The following is a 17687-nucleotide window of genomic DNA, read 5'->3' as shown; positions in this document are numbered from 1 at the left end:
AAACAGTTCGTAGTACAGTTACACTGGGGATAGTTTATAGGGATGGTTTAGCTTGACTTTTTAATTTTTTTAGGGAGACATTAATAACGTGATGGTCCCCAAAATCACCTACAAAACAATCTTCTTTTCACTTAGCCCCCTGTGTCTAGTCCATATAGTCAATATAATCCGCACAGTGATTTTTCTGAGGGCAAACGTTTCCTCACTTTTTCATTTTTCCTCTGTCCATGTTTGTACAGCTACAGAAAGTCCCACACAAACTGAAGGCGAAACACAAAGCAGAGGAGATACAATGAACTCACTTTACTCCAAGTAGTAACAAGTGACCATGTGAAGCGATGTACAAAATCAAGCTATTTTTCTCTCTCTACTCTTTTCAGCAACAGGGAGGTTAAGGTATCCCTCCTGGTAGGGGGTGAGACTCAAATGTCACGCTGAAGAAAGACGTTGTGTATGTCCCTTTAAAAACTTTGAATAGAAACTGGTTTAAATTTGAATCTAAAAAGATAAAGTGAGCTGGGTTCGATCTGGAACGGGATAAAATATTTCATGCTACGTCCCTCTCAGGAAAAAAAACTTATTTTTTTTTAATCTAAATGTTGCTTTTGAAAATTTTCAGTGGGAAAATGTTAAAACACTGCTTTATTTTATGACCACAGACTGTTCGTTTCGCTTCAGAATTACAGCAGCAAGAGCCAGACCCTGCAAGCAGGGTGGGGATTCAGTTTGGAAATCCCCAAGAGTTCTGGCTCAGCATGCCCTTGGGCACAAAAAACAGGCACCACAGCCGATACATTTGTTTCGAAAAAGCAATGTTTGCCTAAGAACACCGCAGGTGTGTGGGTAGGAAGGTTCAGGCAGGACATGGGCTGGTGCAGACCACCAGTGCCCACCCAGCCTCAGTGGCAATGATGGGTTTCGCCAGCTGAGTCTTCCCAAACAGCCCCAGAGGGTGTTCTGGGGTCCCCACGGGGCTTCAGCAGGTGGCAGCCCCAGTCAGGTGCTCTGGTTTAAATTTGAATCTAAAATGATAAAGTGAGCTGGGTTCGATCTGGAACGGGATAAAATATTTCATGCTACGTCCCTCTCAGGAAAAAAAACTTATTTTTTTTTAATCTAAATGTTGCTTTTGAAAATTTTCAGTGGGAAAATGTTAAAACACTGCTTTATTTTATGACCACAGACTGTTCGTTTCGCTTCAGAATTACAGCAGCAAGAGCCAGACCCTGCAAGCAGGTCAGGTGCTCTGACCCTGCACCAGGCCAGGTCTGTGGGCTGAGCTGACAGAAAGCCATTCCCTCGTTCTGTTGGACGGAGAGAGGGATCGGGAAGGTGCTGGGAGGGCTGAGGGGACAGGGAGGTGCAAGCAGCAGAAGATTGCAGATAGTCCCCATTACTGGACTCCCATGAAAGCTCAGCCTGAACAGAAGGAAGAAGCAAAGCTTCCCCTTGGTCTCTAGCACTGACTGTGTCAATGACTGGGCCCAGTTTTTGTCACTGTACCCCTCAGAGGGTCTCAGTGTACAAAGTACCAGACAGGTATCTTCTTTGCACACAAAACACTAAGTCTCATCTTTCAGGAGGATTTATTTATTTATTTATTTATTTTCCCACGCAAGAGAGTTCAGCTTTAAAATGAAGCCTACAATTTTTTTTCTCCATTTCTCTGTAGATATTTTTTGCAGTCCACAAAGGAAAATTTGCCACAATAAATTTCATTCAACCTTCATTTTAGTCTTTGTTAGAGTCTCGTTTGAATATATCTACTAAACAGACCTGTCTTCTTGCCCAGACTTCTTTCAGCTTTAGCTGTCCTGTGTGTGAAATCTACCAACTGTAATTCAGGTACTTCAGGGCTTCAGCAGAAAAACAAAAATAAATCCAAGGCATTGAATTCAGAGAGTACTTAGACCAGCAGTGGGGCTAAAGAACAGATTCACTTGGATGGAGGAACCACAAAACTTTTGATCCTGCTTTCCTAATTAGCCTGGTTACATGAGTTCAGGTACCAAAATCATAACTGAAAATATATAAATGTCATAAAACCACACAAAAATTACTATGAAAGTATTTTAATGTTTTCTGATTAGAAATTCCATTTTTAGAAATATAACAAATACCAATGGCATCATTACTTTGTAAACATCTTCCCTTAAATCCTTTGAAATATACATGCAGATTTTAAATAGAGGTACACAAAAAAAACCAGTGTAGAAAAAGAACAAATTGTTATGATGCATTTGAGAAATGTCCTGAAATTAATTTTAAAAGGACATGACTTTATGATAAAATATATCTGGAAGAACAGCATTTTTGGTTTGTTTAACAGTCCTCAAAATTTTCTATCAAGAAAGCTGGATGGGCACTCTCTGTACCATCCCTCATTATTTTCAATTATCAGTTTGTTTGCCATTAGGTAATAGAAGTGAAACTACTTTGACTTTGTTATAAATAGCCAGTGGGAGTTCTGAGAAAGGTATATTAAATACCAGAAGGAAAATGAGCAAGAAGATGTAAAATGGAGCCTGATCCTGCTAACCCTTGCTCTTCCAAGCAATCCTCTTTCTTTTCTACTTACTGTGCAGTGTAAGAACTTCAGGATTAAGTCAGATCTTGGAACCATAATTCCATTTATTTGGAGAGGCAAACATGCTTTTGCTCAACATAAATGTTTTCATTTAAAAGGAGGTTGTCAAGTCTGAAAGCATATTAAATTCACGTTGATAAGAAACTTTTTGCACAGTTTCTCACAGGCCGGGGGACTGTGCAGAACCGAAGGGATGGGATGGATCTCAGCATTCCAACACCCAGAGCAGCCCGAGAGCTGCCCTCCCCAGCCCCTGTCACCACGTGCCCCAATGAGCAAACACCCCCTGCGCTCACACGCCTGGATGCACATGACAGACACGGATTTGGCTTTGCCAGAGACCCCTCGGGTGTTCAACACCTGCAGGAACTCCAGGGCCACCGATGTCTCCCACTGCCATCCAGCACCCCAAGAACCCATCTGGCCCCCATGCAGCCCCTTCACCACCACAGTCGCTTCTACTCCTAGTCAGCAGCGGGGAAAAGCTCCTGGAATTCCAGTATCGCATCCCCGTCACGAGGCTGGTGGGGTGCTGACAGCTCAGCAGCACGTTACGCTTGCTTGGGATGGGAAAGAGCAGTTCGGGAAAAAAGCAGCAGACACCACACAGAAACAGTGCCATGCACTGAAAGTTGATGTTAAGTCATCCATCACCGACCTCCACTTGAAAACAAGCATGCCAGTAGTGGTACAAGCACACACACGTGTGTGCACAGAGATGCTCACAACTGACTGTTTCATTTTATGCAGTTTTTTTTTCTTCTTGAATTATCTCCTATAGACAGGAAAGACAGAACAGAACATGATTTACTGTTCACAACATTTTTAAACAATATTACAAAAGTCACCAACAAAAAAAAAAACAATCCATCATAGCAACCTGTAACCCCTTTCTTACATGTATTAGCAAACAGATAATTCTGAATTTTTGCTTGCAACACTCAGGTCTGAGTTTTGTTAACATTTTTGAAACCCGCATCAGAAGCTTAATCAGAAACAGTCAAAGCATACTTTTAGAGCATTCTTAATTAAATAGCATCATATGTAGTCCCTGTAAAGGACTAAAAATATTCTGCTGCTATTAGGTTTTTTTGTTTTTACATTTCATCCAGGTCAGGAGTGCTGCAAAATAGCTCAGCAGTTGCCATCCTTATAAGAGTTTGGATTCAGCTAATGGATGAATATCACTGACTCATACATTCTTTTTCAAAGAAAAGTGGGTTGAGCTATTAAAGAACCAAAAAACAAGTAATTTTTACCCCCAAACTAGTTAGACTTCTCTTAAAAGAGCACTAAGGTATATTTTTTCTCAGTTCAATATGAATCCGTTCCTTTTCCCCAATTTCAGTTGGTTAGGTATGAAAGTCTCAGGACTTACTCAAGGGTTTTCAGTGTCTCAAGTGTAAGAAGAGAGTCGTGTTACTTATGTTTACCTCTGTCAAACAGCAGTTGGAATATAGCCCTCCTGGGCAGAACACTGTGAACACATTAAAGCAGTAAGTGATTCCTGGGAAATTCATAAAATGTCCTTTTCTAATAACTCAAGGTATTTTTGTGGAGGCAGATTATTTACTATTTTTAGCTTTTCCCAGTGTCTAGCTTGTCTAATTGCTCCTTGTGTGAGTGCTCTGGCCCCGGGGCTATTTTTCAGCTCTAATTGCAAAGGAAAGGATTACATGGCTTTGCTTGTGCTGGAGATGGGGCTCAAACCCTCAGAAAAACCTCCCTCCGCTGATTTCATATTGACCCAGCACATTCACTCGATTTGCTGGTCTCATCTATAACTTCAAGCCTGCTGACAACATGACCACAGGTAGGTGGGTACCTGTTGTGTGCTGCCAGCTCTCAAGGGAGCAAATCAGTCTGACCAGTGCTGGAGTTTTCCAGCTGGGGGTTCCCTCATTTACTTATACAGTACAGCAATTTCCAGAGGTGTTACCTTTGCAATTTTCTTTGAAAAGTCACGGAGAGATTGCTATAAAATGTTCCTTGTTGCAATTCTAGCTGAAAATCCAGGAAACAGAATAATGAGATTAGGATCCACATTGGAAATGGGCACTGAGCAGACAATTTTTATTATAAAGCTATCCACTTGCCTGCCTACCTACCTAAGTTTGGGGAAGGAAAATCAAAGTGCCAAATTACTTTGACTTAATGTGCCAAAATGCCACATTAAGAACTACCTCAACGGTACCACCTGAACTTTTGGAAGATGTGCCCAGGTTCAGTTAACACTATTTTGTGCATGCATGTGAGGGCTCTTCAGGGTGTTTTCATCTCACCCCACTGGGTAACTTTACCAAGCAGCAGCCTGGCAGAAGCACCTCTCATTTCACAGCTTAAAACTTGGGCAACTCACAGCACAGCTCCTCCCAGAGAGCAGAGATGGATCTCCTCTAGGAAGGCGGAAACTCTCAATTTTGCAATTTTGCAATTTTGCCTTGTCTACATAAAGCGTTCTAGCAGTTTGGCCCAAGCCTGAATTTGCCATTAAAGTAGCCCTTGTCTATACAAATGTTAGGAGACATCCAAGCACCGTCACAGCCTGGTACATCACTGTGAAAAAGCAGTCACTGTCATCTCCTGCAAGGGTACAGCAGTCCTCCAGAGCAGCATCTATCTGAAAATAGTTTTATTTTCCTGTGATAATACAAACATTAGCACAAAGGCCTGGTCTATAAAAGCAGTTGTGCAACATGCAATATTTTCAAATCCTGGTCTGAAATGTCCAACAGGCAGTTGGAGGGTCCAAGGCTGAGATCCGAAAGCACCGATGTATCCACAGCTATGCAAATATTAGGAACTACTGATGTCTCAACACATGCAACATCTTACATTATATTTAGCAGACTCCATTTAAATTCACATGCCTACAACCTATAAATATTTACAAGAACTTGTGAAAAAAACAGTACAGATTAAGCCAAATAATTTTTCAGCTGTTACTGATTTGAGTTTAGTCAGGGTTTTTACCTCTTGGGAGACAGAGGTTCCTGAATATTCCAACGGGCTCTAAATCAGTAAGAACATCTGAGACACTGTCCTCCTGCATACCCAGATACCCATGGGTTTGCTCCATGTCTCCTGCTTGCTCTGCAGCCCATGTGATGCTTTGTTTACTCACTGCACAAGCAGATACGTGCAACAGCCATTCCCCGGGAGAATGACTTGTCTCAGTCCACGGTTTTCTTACGCTGGAGTCTGCAAACACTGGGCAGCTGATGTGTTCCACTCCTCCCCGCTCAGCTACCCTCTGTGTTTTGGGTTCAGAGTGAAACTATCCCAGACTCAGGGACCTCGGGAGAGCAGGACTTGGGAAACACGAGGAGAGACACTGAGGGCACGAGCGTATTATCAGAAAGAATTTGAGTGCTCCCAGCAGCTCAGCAGCAAATTAGAAAGTTTTGGCTCCCAAGAATGAGTTGTGTTGTTTGTTCCTGCATACTGCAGCTGCTCGTCCCTCTCCCTCCCCACCCCCCTCCTTTGGGTGGTTTATTACACACAAGCTACTAATGAATGGGAGCCGCTGTTTTACAGTACACCACACTTACAGGACTTATCTCTAGGCCTACCACAGATTTGACTGATCAACAGCAGGGCACCACCATCATAATTCTTCCTAGAAACAGGAGGATAAAAAGGGGTTTGTTGGAGGTTGGCTGTGTCTGCAGAGAATCCTGCCTGCAGGGCCTGCTGATGCCATCGCTAGCTGCTATGGTCTTTGGCCTAATAAGGTACAGAAACAAAGATTGTTCACTTGTTCAAGAATACTAAAGTACCCAAGTGACGGAAAGTGGAGGCAGCAGGGCACACATCCAAGTGGGATTAAGGCCACAAGTGCAACGTTACAGGGCTGACTGGGTGGCAGAGGGAATATCTGCCTCTGAAAAAAAAAATCGAGTTCAAACATAATTTATAACATGTCACTCACAGTCAGAGGTGGCTGTCATTAAGAGTTAAATGTTGCATTGTGTTCAACTTATTCCGATAAGAATTCTCTAAGCTGCTTATATGTTATCATAACTCACGAATAACTGGAGCGTGGGCATGGGGAGGGGGGAGGCTGTCTGGGAAAGGATGGGACCCAGGCTGGGAGGCAGAAGTGCTGGAGCAGAGCTGGACTGCTGGGACCTCAGTGTAATGTACCCACAGTCTCCAAGGACTCTGCAGTGAGCCTTAAAGCCTGCCAAGCCCATAATACTTGTCAAAGTCCAGACTCTACTTGGACATATGTACCTTTTTTTAGTTTTATGCACTTCTCCCAGATAGGGAGCCAGGCAGTAACACCTAGAGGATCTAAAATGGTGCATTCAGCCTCTGTTCAGCTGGTCTGTACAGTAGGGCTGTCTGTGGAGGATGAATTCCCCATAGCTGGAAGGCTTAAGAGGTGGCATTGAAGGAGAAAAAAATGGCCAGTGTCGTAGCCAAGTAAAAAGCTCTAAGTTAATACTGCTCACTGGAAATGGGACCAGGAACCCAACAGAACAGCAGTGAAGCAGCTTCTTTGGGGACAATATTAAATGCTGCTGACTGGCTTGGCAGTTTGGAAGCAGTAGGATTGTTTTCTCTGGCTTAGGGAAACCCAGCAACAGACCCCACTGAAGTTCAAGGAGCTAATTCAGGCCCAATCCTACTAAACTTTACAGGCTTACTAGGAAAACTTTTCCCTACATTTTTTTCCCTACCTCATTTTAGGTAGAGAGAGAAAAACCCGTGTGGAATAAGAAGAATTAGAGTCATAGGATCCTGTCCATTCTTACCAGTCTCTCAATAGCAGCAGATAGCAATTACCCACTGTAATTCCCAGTTAGAAGTGTTTCTCTAGTGCAACTCGTTCAGAAAGCAGCAGTTTGTTTACTCACTGGCTTGGGCTACCTGGATCACATTACACCTGCTGGGGCTGTGAGTAATGCTGGAGGTTCATTTTAAGCTGGCACTGCTGCTTTCATAAAACCTTTAATGTCATAGTCTCTGGCTGTGTTCGAGATCTCACCCATCAAGCCAAGTCTTAAGGAGTTTGGGCTGAGACATCCCAGTCCCCCATTCCTCTGTCACTCAAGTCAAAGATCACAACTTTTCTGCGGTAGTTCAGTACCTGCTCTCCACGCCAAAACAACCATCCCTCGACTTTACACAGTCACTGATATAACCTCCTCTTGGCTTTTCCAACTGCATTTTTTAGTTACACACACCAGGGCCTTGTGTCGTATCTGGCCCTGACTGCTCTGCCAGGTGCCAGAGGATGAGCTACAAATGTGAGGGTACAGTGAGTCTGGAAGGAAATATTACTCACTAATAGCCCCAGGAGAGCAGTGAGCAGTCTCTGCACAGCTTTACCCTGGATGGGAACATGATAGAGGTCACTGGAGTACCAGTGATGGAAGGGCTTCAAGTTTCCATGCCCCCAAAACCTGGATTGCCAGTTTGCTCTTGGTGCCTCTCCATAGCTTTCAAATTTAGTCCAGTCAAGGGAGTAGGAACTGAATGTCTTCCCTGCTTCCCTGAAGCATCATTTTGGTATGTCATCTGTACCTGGCCTGACTTAAGACCAAGGGTCTTCAATTTTCCATGTTATAGAAACACTGTAGCAAGTATCCAGTTTTCTGAGTACCAATCTGAAATACAAACATCTTACCTGCTACCACAGTGCTGTCTTCACACGTGCTTGAAAGCCAACAGGTTAATCACAGTGAGCTCTTGGTGTCCAGAGGTGGCTGCTTCGTGCATGCCCATGGGATGCTGCAGGACACTGGGGTAGGGATGTGGAGGCTACAGGGGCTGCACAGTGTGTGTGCAGACACCACATAATGCCAGAGTGCATTTAAGTTTGTGGTCTCTGCAAATCTAAGGAGCTGATAGCTTCAAACCTCTGTCCTTTCAGAGAGCAGACACTTCACTGTAGCCACCTCTCCCCGCGGTGAAACAGCGGATGGACGAGATGGGAGCTGCATCCACCCATTCCTCCCATCCAGCCACAGCAGCATCTGGAGCACACCCACATGTGGGAGGTGGACACACAGAAACATATCTGAGGGTGGTTGTCACCACGGGGGGATATGTTTGGCCCTTGTGCAGCCTTAAAGGCGTGCATGTTCAAATACATTTGTCTGGATGCAAGTTATGGTAAACAAGCAAAAAAAACTGGTGTGTGAAGACATGTTTCACCCAGCTCTGACCCTCTGAGTAGAGGCGGGTAGCAGATTATCTATGCAGCTCAGAGACCGTAAAGGCTTGCAGAGGAACAATTAGGCTAGAATTTGCATTTCATGAAATTGAACCTTTTATAAAACTTACAACACATCTAATGACAAAGATTTCTTCAAATAAGTATTTCCCTCTGATCTTTGTCATGGGGGGTTTGTAGCATCTTGCCAGTGTGTGAGAACCTAAAAATGTAAGAGAATATTTCAGAAAAAATGAAGCTCACTGGTTTATCTTTACCATCTGTGTGGACTGTAAACAGAGAGAATAAATAAATAAATACTGAAAAATACATTTGTTTTAAATAAATGTGAACAAAGGGTTTGACACATTTGCAGTATGTAATACTGCTTTTAAAACGTGTTTTTAACCACCTCACACGTTCAATTAAATACAGAAAACTCTCCAGGTTATATGTGCATTCTGGAAGAGCAGCTACAAAAGAAAGTGTAAGTGCAGCAAATCATTCTGAAAACAAACTGATTTGAAGATAGAATGAGTTCTCCTTGAAAGGTTGCAGCACCACTGACTTTGTAATATTACTTGAAAAAGCTGCAAGTATCTTATTTTTCCTCATAAAAAAGACCCACTTTGGGAAGGACAGACTGACAGTTTGGTCTACACTCCAAGAAACTATGAGAAAAAAATCACTTCTAGCAGTATATTTTCAGTTAGGTCTCTTCTTTTCTCCAATATTCAGGGAAATTTCTAATGCAGTTAATAGTCTTTACTTAAAAAAAAAAAAAAGGCAGCAATAAATGATGGAACAGAACTGAATCCCTTTTCCAGGCAGTGACACTGCCACTTTAATAGTTTCCCACTGTACTTGGGGTTAGCTGCCAGAGAAGCCTTGTTCAGCCTATTTGGGGCCCCCATGAAATGCTGCAAGCGTTACTGAAATGAGCACTTGTCTTTTGTTGAGCTGCATGCTAGCACCATACAGTGCTGAGCTGATAAATCCACTTTTTCTAACACAAGCATTTTTCAAACAAAACTACCATGAGACTGATGAGTAATGCCAGCTTGCCAAAAAAAAAAAAAAAAAAAAAAAAAGGCACACACCCCTCGCAGCCGCTGCTGACACTGACAGCTGTTAAATTCACATATTCACAAAATGAGATGAGTTACATAACTGGAAATTACAAGAGCAACTCACCAGCGAGAGGATCTGCTAAGCAAGGCATCGCTGGGGCTCAGGAAGGAACAGATCACACATTTCAATGTGTGCTGGCCCACTAATGACCACGACAAAGCTGAGCGCTGCCTGGAGCACACAAAGGTTACCGGGCACTCCGCACCGCGCATCGTCAGGCTGTTTGTAGTTTGTTCAGGGTTGGGGTTTTTATTCTGCAAAGTGAGGATGCATGTGGAAAAAAAAACATATACCAGTGCTGCTATGTGTGTTACAAACACAAGAGTAGTTTAAAAGCCCAAATGTCACTTTATGCAAGGCATGACACAAAAGCCTGACTCTAAAAGGCTTATCAGCAAGTCTTCAGCAGCTAAAAGACAGCAGTGGAGAAGGTGAAGTGTTGGGTAGAGTTAGGTTTGACAAAACCTAGGTGGGTTTTAATTTGCATCAAATCTTTCAGGGATATAAAAGCACTTTGCAAAGTTCTTGTTATTATTCTTATTTTATGCTGAGCTCAGGAGATGGTCTGTACTCTGCCGATGCAGGGCAGGAAGGCAGTGACAGAACGTCACCCCACCACCAGATCACCTACCTTTATTTCAGTATCTATTTCTAGATTGGCTTGAAAAACTTTGACAAAAGCATCTGATTCTGGAAGAGCCGTGGGGCAGATGATGGAGGAAAGGCATCATTAAGGGCTCCTGAGAAATGACAGGCTGTGGAGCTGGTGTAACAGTGCAGAAGGAGCAGGGAGGGAAGATGGCAATGTTTGCAGAAGCTGCCAGACCCCCACGTGTTGCTGAGATTGCCAGAAATGGGGTTCTGAAGAGGGCTGATCTGGACATAAATCAAAGCACAAAACAATGCATGTCTGTATGAATAGCAACAAAAAAAATCCTGTAATTAAACAACCAGTAACCTCAAGCTAAATTTTTTACATCCAAAATAATCTATGCTTCCATTTCGTCTGCTCATGGCTGAATTCATTCTTGTTATATAGTAAGAGGGTTTGGTTTTTTTTTTTTTTTTATAAAAAGGATTCAACCTGGTAGAAAAACAGCATATAAAAGCTTTTTTATAAGCAAATTTATCAAATAAGAACTGAACACGAAATTACTAAACAAATGCATAAAGTTCCATGTGCTTTATCATGTTACCTGTAGTAAACTAGGTTAATGCAAAATCAAGATGCACTGACAAATCATGGGGAAAAAAGAAGAAACACAGAAATGAGTGTTTTGAGAGTGATGTCACCTAAGCAGGGGTGTAGGTACAGTCTGCTGCGTAGGAGAGCAGTGAAAGCATAAACAGAATACTAGATGTGCATTAAGCCACAAACAGAAATAGCTGTGAACAATGGCAAAGTCTGGTTGCTCTTGGAACCTTAATGTAAGGAAACATCCTTATAAAAGATGAGACAATAGCAGGTCTATAAATGACAGTCCTGTAGGCAGGGAAGGATTAAGAACTTCCTATAGTTCCTAAGGTATCAACATATATTGTAACCCTTTCACAAACGCTTCTGCAAGTGCTTCTCTGACTTAGTCCACCCAGAATAGGAAAAAGCATCAGAATTAGTTTGGCTTTTCCTCTGGACAGCAGCCACACACACCCAAGGCAGAGAGGAAGAAGTAAAAGGAGAAGGAAGTGCAGCATTTGTTCAGGATGTTTTGCTAGCACACCTGTAAGTCCCAGCGCTCCCTTGCTCTCCCTGCTTCCTCCATAACACACAGACCTTTGCCAGCCCTGATCTGGGCTATGGCAACGTGCTCCTTTCTACAGCAGTGCTTCTCCATCTCTGTGAAGTGCTGGGAAATGGGGAGTTTAGACACCAGCAAACACAAACCAGGCCAAGGCTTCAACGTCCATTTATTACTTCTATTTTCTTCGTTTTATTTTGAAGTCGATTTTTTTGTTGCTGTTTTGCTTGCTTGCAGGGGTAATAAAATGCATTAATTTAATTGGGCATGCATTTAATCTGAAAACATTAACAAAATGCCTTCTAATGCCTCATGGCCCATGAGTTGAGATCTGTTCCTGTACAGCAAATATCCTCTGAGCTTTCAGGCTAGTACATTACTCTTTGATCACAGATTCTCTTGCAAATTGTCACATATTCTTCTCATAAAAATTTTAATAGAAGACTATGAACTATGATTACTATTTAATACAATTTCACAGACCACCCACAGCAAACTTGCCAAGGCCTCATAGATTACCAGTGATCCATAGGATAGGGGCTGGGAACTACCACAGACTTTGGTAATTCTGACTGTTTATCTCTAGCACTGCCTTAAGCCCATTCATATACATCACTCCACTGAAACTAAACTAGCCTGCTCTTCAGAAAGTATTCCAAGGAATCAGATGAAGCTGAGTGAGCACTTCACTGCGTTGACGTGGAAGAGGAAGAACAATTGTCCCACTGCAGCTACTGCTACCACCCCTGGATGTGGATGAACAGCTGAACACTGTGAAGAGATACAAAACACGCAAGTCCAGGACCTCTTTCAAGTGATGTTTGTAGATTTGCAGATGATAATAAATTCCATAGGACCTACAAAAAGTCAACACTGAAGAATCACAGCAAGTCCAAGTTCTTCAGGTCTCCTCATTGTCGCCTCTGCCAACAGTTCCTCATTCCAAGACAGATGCTTTGGGGCAAATTTGGGGTAATTTTCATTCAAAATTCCAGTGGAATAGATGTGTCATCAACAGAGAAGTGATCCTCTGTTTATCAGGTAGAACTTGGTCACTGAATGTTGACATTACAAAGACGGTATATTTTTAAAAAATCTGTTAAAAATTCTGCAGATACTTTTTGAAATACTGAAGATTCATCTTCCAGCTATTCACAGTCCTATTTTTAAATGTTTTTTTCTTAAAAACAAGAAAATGTGCTGTTCCTTACTGAGGGCCGTAGGCTCCATCATGCCAATCTCAGTCACACAAGGCACTCCCCTGAATCAACACGCTTCCTAATGGCAATAAATTGTTTTCAACAGAGCTCTGTTAAAAACCACTGACAACACAAAACTATGATTAGCATTCAGGGTAGAATTAAATAGTGTCACCATTGATATCTGCATGTGCAGGTGTTGGTCCTAAATTATTTTATGGCACAATTCAGCCCCTATTCTTATTCCTCTTAATCTTCAAACAACCCCACTGGAGCAGATTACGCCAACCCTATGAGAGGTAGGACCTTGGCCAACAGACATCCATGGATTTGGAGGGATCTTCTGCAGAGCAAGGTGTTAACTGCAAGTAAATGTCAGATACTCTAGCTGTTGTAACATGTGGGACTTCTCAGCAGTACAATGATATTTAGCCCATAGTGCAGATGCTCTTCCTGAACTGTGTTTCATAGACCCATCTGTGCAGCCCCTCCAACCTTGGGGGAACTGCTCAAAAGGGAAGCGACTGGAAGAGGGACATCAGAGCCAGGCCCTCTCCTGCAAGGCACAAGAAGTGTTTGGGCAAGATTCTTACTGGGATACGTTCACACAGCTTTTCCAAGACTGGGAACAAATACTGAAACAATTTTCTTCCTTCAGAGCAGTTTTAAAGTCACTTAAATTTTGAGAGCACTTTCCAACTGGGAGACTGCTCCTCAGTGTAGTTCCACTTACTCATATGGTGACCAGCAACTACTCATATGAGCAATGCGTGAGGGTTTGTAGGAGTGGGAACAAAACACAAGAGCAAATCCACTTGCTCAGAAGGGCAAGCTTCTAGATTTGATAAAAAAATCAGAGGTCTGCAAAAGCTTCTCCCTCTCCCACATAGTTTATTGTTTAAAATCCTAGAGGAAAAAGTATCACATTCTCTATAAATAAGATCTTAGCATGATCAGGTTTTTTTCTATGAAATTTTTCCTACATAATCAAATTTGTGGCTTGTCTATTTGTATTGCAAACCTGTAAAGGAAAGCTCTGTGAAACTCTCACACTTTCATTCCACACTATATTCTGGAGGTTACTTAATTTCCTATTTTAAAAATAAAATTACTTGGATTAAGACACTTTTGAATCTTAAAAGAATGCACATATTAGGGAAATTACTACCAGAAATAAATAACCCACTTTATTAAGCAGTCTCCTAGTTTTTATGATATTAAAGAAAAAACCCGTACTTTATAGACATCTAGTTTAACACACATCAGTCAGCTTCGTTTGCAAGCTCAAAATCCAGAGGTAAATAAAATATTCATTTGTTTTGGAATATGTAAAGTATTAATTTTTCATATAATAATGCACTGAAGTACTTGATACAATATTGTTAGGGAAGGATAAAATAGTTTCCAGAAGGGTTTACTTAAGGAATGGTTACTGCAAATAAAAACTTTCAACTAACAAGGATTCTTAAAATAGTTTTTTAATATGCTTTTAATGACCTCTACTCCTCATACCTACCTCCTTGCTTCCCAAACTGTTTGTACTGTCCCCAATAACACTCAGTGGAAAGCTGTCGTTCCTGGCTAAATCCTTACTTAGGTTGGATGCTATGCCTCCGTTAGACAGGGTCACAAGGTCACAATCGATTTTGGAGGCCACCTGGAGAGTCCAGGCCGTGAACTGACTCAAAAAATTTATATCAGAGCTGGAATGGTCCACCTCCCAGGGCTCAGCCTGTGCTAACACCCCAACCGCAGGATGGAGCCTGCCAGGCCCAGCTCAGAGAGAGGCCAGAGTTGTTGACCCCGTTAGCTGACCTCTTCAAACTTCAGGAGAATTTTTCTGGCAGTTACCACGGTGACTGGGCACTCCAAGCTTATCCTTCTTACTGAAAAAAAAAATTAAGAAGAAAAAAAATGTTAAAATCTACCTCGTAGGGATATCCCTCAAGAATCAAATACGTAAATGTTTTAATTGTTTGCTTCTCTCCTTGGGCTGCTCTGGCTCTAACTGGTATATCCAATGTGAACACCAAGAAAGCAGTTTGGCTAAAAACATTTCAACTTCTGAAAAAATAATGCTCAGTGGATTTAACGAGTAGCATTTCTAGTATCTGCCAGTGATCGCGAATGACACACTAAGAGGTTTATTGTCAAATAATATTTATTTTTCTTTCTGTATCTTTCTGCAAATTACTGCCATTCCTTACTGAATTGAGAACAAACTGAGAAAAGGCTCAGGGAGAGGATTCTATGCTGCATTTGTCTTTTTTCCTCTTGAAAACTATCTGCCTGATGAAACATTATGGAGCAATATATTGCTTTGGGCTCTTAAGAAGAGACTGCATAACCTATTTAATATACCATGAAATATTATTTAAGAGGAAAAAGCAAAAAAACCCCAAAAGTTGTCTGACATCATTACTGTTGTTTTTTTCAGGCACTTAGAACACTAATCATTTCACACATAAGATTTAGCAGGTAAGCAAGGTCTCGTGATGCTGACAGAAAACACTTGAAACACATCAAGGGATCACAGAGCACACTAAGTAAACAAGAAAACAAAGTGCACTCTTCATTTCTAAAACAATAATGGGAAAACTGGTGCTTCTTAATTTCATAGCAATCATGTATTATATACAAAGCTTTTATGTAAATTTTCCTCATGCTTCTATACTTGAAATAGCATCTCGCAAGAGGGAGCACTGAAGAGTACACTGCATTATAGCTGGAAAAATCCTGCTTAAGGGCTCCTGATGGCAAACTGTCAATCAGTATTTCCCATTTGTTATGAACTGCTCATTTCTGGAGTACAGCTAAACAGAGATTTAATGATTGAAACTTTAATGGTATTTTGTCTCACACATGGTTCTGAAGTATCTTCTGTTGTTCGAAGGGTTAAATATGAATATTCAAATTGTTGCTCAGCCACTGCTCTGCTCCTCCTGGGCTTTTCCACTGGCAGTGCTGAGATGGCAGAGGGGACCGAGCTGCTGAGTTGCCTCTCATGGGAGGAGATCACGCAGACCCTGTGGGTGAAAAAATAAAGCAAGAGATTTGGGTATGGAAAGCAAAAAAGCACATTACTGATCTTTTGTTCCAGATTTATTTTTCATTTCTGCTGGAAGGATGAGAAAAAGTCAGTCCAGCATATGTATGTTAACTAACATTAAAAAAAAAAAGTGAATACAGACACAGTACAGGACTCTTTCTCCTTTCAAGACTGGTTCAATTGCTTTGAAATATCATACGCCTCGATGCTAAATAGATACAGAGATGCATGATAATATTATTTAGCAATTTTGAATTAAACATGAAAACAATTTAAATTAAAAACACTTAAAGATTGTTTTCCTATTATTAAGGATGTGTTAGAAAAGGGCTAATCCTCTCATTAGGAGATGAATTTTTTCATTTGTGTTTTTGTTACGGCTATACGAGATGGTTTTATGTTTTCCCTTTTTTACTCTGCATGAAATAATGTAAATCGAAACAATCAGGTGACTGATTAATAGCCTAGTGGGGAGAAAAGATCTGTTTGTTGCATTTTATTTTATTTTTTGCATTCTTTTTGAACAACACTGTAGGTATAAGCATGTGCCTTTCAATTAGATACCATGATTTATGAAGTCATGCTCAGGGCTAGCCAGGTTGTTGACTCAGATCAGAGCTATGATGCCAGCTCATTCCCTGGTGACAAACACTGACTGTCCTTCCCGCAGCCAGGCACCCCTGGCAGCCTTATGAAAAGACCTTGTGGTTGGCAGAGCACTGAGCAGGAAATGAGGTCCTCTCCGGTTTGGGACAGAGATGACTGGAGTTACAGAAAGCTGTAAAGCAAAATCAGCATCTCCTGAGTCACAGACTTTAAGCTCTAGTGGACCCCGCAGTTCCCAGTGTGACCTGGCCCACCAGCGCTGCATCGCCAGCACACCCACCAGCCTCCCACTGATTTCCCAGGGGAGCACTCTGCAAACTGCAAGTCCATCATGAGATGGGACCAATTTCATGTGGGAGAGGGAGAGACAGAGCACTACACCCCAACCAGGTCCTGGTGCTCAGCACCCTCCTCAGGGGACACTTTTCTCCCTCATCTCCACTAGAGAATTTTTTGGTACATTTCAAGATGCTTTTCTAACAATATCACAAGGCTTTTATCTTGGCCTATAGCTTAGGGATCTTTTGTGTGGCCTACACTCTTCTAGGAATTGCACATATAAATCACTGGAAAGCAGGAAATCCTTAAGACCTAGTGGGAAACTGTATACTATGTTTGCTTCTTAGCATAGACAGCTGCAGACCACAGAGCATCTTACCATATAGGTACTACAGCAACCCAGACACCTGGACCCAAAGTGGGGGAACTCAGCCCCCTGTTTCAAAGATCTCTGAGTCATAAGGGAGCTTCTGGAAAGGGGTTAGAAACTCTTACTGAATTCATGGGGTAGAACTCCCTGATGTTCTCTGTGTAACACTTTCAGTCCGAATTCCCTCAATGCAATTGAAACAATAATATTTAGACCATTTGGGGATGAGATTATTGCTTTAATAAATTGGTTTTTTATTGGTTCATTGTGGCAAATAAGCCCCCGATTGATTTTGCCCCTAATCAGCATGGAGAATGCATTCCGCTGTAATTAAATCCCGTGTAACTGGGCACTCTGTGTTCACTTGTCTCTTCGCTTGCAGTGGCATGAGATACAGCACATCAAACGCTATACTCTACACGATAGGCACCCTGCCAGCCCGGGGAACGATGATGCTGGCCCGCCTTTAGTGTGCTTACAAACAAGTATAGCTGGAGCACGTATGGAGCAGCGGGCATCGCTTGGGATACGCAGAAACTTATTAAAGGACGAAGATGGTCAGGG

At 42.0% G+C, this 17687-nt stretch overlaps 1 long non-coding RNA gene across 1 annotated transcript in view; it reads right to left on the bottom strand.

Annotated features, from left to right (window-relative positions):
* Positions 1-4637: 4637 nt before the first annotated feature.
* The window catches only part of LOC127468409 (uncharacterized), a 284645-nt gene continuing 271595 nt past the window's right edge, over positions 4638-17687 (bottom strand). Inside the window, exons 7-9 of the long non-coding RNA XR_007903558.1 lie at positions 15680-15845; positions 14336-14705; positions 4638-10757 (exon numbers count right to left, since the gene is read on the bottom strand). This is a non-coding gene — a long non-coding RNA (uncharacterized LOC127468409). The remainder of the gene's footprint in view (positions 10758-14335; positions 14706-15679; positions 15846-17687) is intronic.

Source organism: Manacus candei, unplaced genomic scaffold, assembly GCF_025592945.1.
Source record: "Manacus candei isolate 608988 ecotype Guabito, Panama unplaced genomic scaffold, ASM2559294v1 h1tg000015l, whole genome shotgun sequence".
In the NCBI taxonomy this organism is placed as follows: Eukaryota; Metazoa; Chordata; class Aves; order Passeriformes; family Pipridae; genus Manacus; species Manacus candei.
Note: the sequence above shows the minus strand (reverse complement) of the source record. Positions and strands in the feature narration are given on the sequence as shown.